The sequence below is a fragment of the Condylura cristata genome, unplaced genomic scaffold, assembly GCF_000260355.1.
Source record: "Condylura cristata isolate star-nosed mole 26May11 unplaced genomic scaffold, ConCri1.0 scaffold00029, whole genome shotgun sequence".
In the NCBI taxonomy this organism is placed as follows: Eukaryota; Metazoa; Chordata; class Mammalia; order Eulipotyphla; family Talpidae; genus Condylura; species Condylura cristata.
The window spans coordinates 20,743,388-20,745,598 of NW_004567130.1; positions in this window are offsets into that span (position 1 = coordinate 20,743,388).

The following is a 2,211-nucleotide window of genomic DNA, read 5'->3' on the forward strand; positions in this document are numbered from 1 at the left end:
GCCCCTGCCGGCCCGGCCCCCTTCCTGAGGCCAAGGCCGGTCTGCACTGGAGAGGCCTGAGATCGCCGCCCGCCCGCCCCGCTGCGGGCGCTCAGGTGGGCCAGCAGCAGGCAGAGCCCGGGACGGGGGCCAGGGTGGGGGCGGGCTGCGCCCGACTCGGGTGCCCCCACTCAGGAGAGCCCCCAGAGGGGTCTGGGCCAGGGCAGTGGGCTGGTAGGGGACACTCCCAGGAGCGCCTGGAGCTCACCTTTTGCACCTCAAAACCCAGTGGCAGGAGAACCCTTAATGTTGGCCCTGAGCAGGCTCCTGGCACAAAATGAGACCCGCTCCCACCCAGGTGGGCAGAGACAGAGGGGCAGAGGCCCCAGAATGCGGGCGGCGCTGGGGCTGCTGACAGGGCCTGGGGGCAGCTTCTCCCTGGTTTCCCCCTCCCCGCCCGCCCCCAGGGCCGCCAGTGCCAGGCCGCCGCGGCTCCTGGCTCCGCCTGCTGGCGGTTCTGGGTAACGCAGCAAGCCAGACCAGCCTGGGCTCTGGGCGGAGCCAGATACCCTCAGACACCCCAGATACCCCAGATACTACGGAGGAAGGAAGGAGTGAGGGACAAGTGGGTTTCAGCAAGGAGACAGGAAGCGCCAACTGTGCTTTAAAACCTGCTCGCCGGCCTCCCTGGCGGCACAGCGGGGCACAGCGGGGCACAGCGGGGCACCTGGGAGCTGCCAGGGAGCGGCCGCCCCGGGGCACACAGGCACGCCTGTCTCCCGCGGGGCCCCCAGCAGTGTGTGTCAGTGATCGGCCTGTTCTGCTCCCCACTCTGTCCCTGGTCCCTCTCTCAGCCCCTGCCCCTCTGGCCGACGCCCCAGTTCTGTGTGCACAAATAAATCAATCTTCCCCTCAAACCCGCCAAGCAGGCAGTAGCTGTTGGCCACCGCCGCAGGCCTCGCCGGCACAGAGGACGCCTCCCGGGATCCCACGGCGGACACCACCGGGGCCAGGGAAGCCTGGCCGCCCCGCCTGCCCGGGTGCCGCTGCCCTGCGCGCTGAAGCCAAGTTCGCCGGCGCAAGTCACCGGCCAGATGCCCTCGCCCCACCCGGAGCCCGGCAAGACGCCCTCGCCCGGCCACGGAGCCTGCGGCCCCGAGAGCCTCGCAGCCGCTCAGCCCACGCCCCACCCGACACGCCCCGCTGCGCCCGCTACAAATCCCTCGCAGGCCCCGCTCCCCTCTGCGCACCTCAGCAGCGCACAGGAGGTGCTACCGTCGGGGGAGGGGGCGTCCGGCAAAGGCTGCAGACTCGGGGCCCTCCGGCCCACCCGCCACCGGACCGCAGACCCCAGACCACAAGGGGGTGCTGGGACCCGAGGGCGGGGCTCCGCAGCCATGCTGGGTATAAAACCGGACATGTGGGCTTTGGGGGCCCTTGGCCACGTGGGCTTTGGGGGCCCTTGGCCTTGTGGCTGTGGCTAAGCTCTTGGCTTGTGGCTTTTCGCAGGCTCGCGGGGAACTATTGGGGCTCCAGGTCAGCAGGACTGGTCGGTGGCGGCCACCAGCTTCTCTCTCTTTCCCTGGGTCACTCGTCTCCCTCCCCTGTAGTGACCCAGGATCAGCCTGTCCGCTCGTGCCAGCAGCTGGGTCTCATTGACCCTTTGCGCACTGAGGCCCCCAGCCAGCCTCAGCGTGTAACCCTGTAACCCCGGGGCAGAGGCCCACAACGGGGTGAGACTGGTCAGAACAGCCCTCACCACACACCCCGTGTCTGTGGCTGCAGAAAGCTCAGCGGGGAGACGGGGCGTCCGCGGGAACCCAGACGGCCCCAGGGCCTTTCCGGTCAGGACAGTGTGGACGATGACCTGGAAGCCTCAAGACAAACACGACACCCCTGCTCGGTGACTTCAGGAGCCAAATGTGAGGAGCAAAGTCTCACACTGTCAGAGGAAAATGAGGCGGAATGCGGTCTCAAGCGCTTGAGTACCTTAAGTAGAACCCCCAGGAAACCCCAAAGAAGACTGACGAAACTGACTACATTCGGGTGCAATGGACAGCGAGGAGCCGCACACAGCCGTCCTGGAGTGGCGCCCGCGGGGGTAGCCAGCGACCACGGGAACCCAGGAGCGAGGGCGGGCGCTTACCCGAGGGCACCTGGGCCACGCGCTTGAAGGTCAGGAACAGGTTCTTGCGGCACTCGGACTCGCTGTCGTTCAGCAGGAAGGACAGC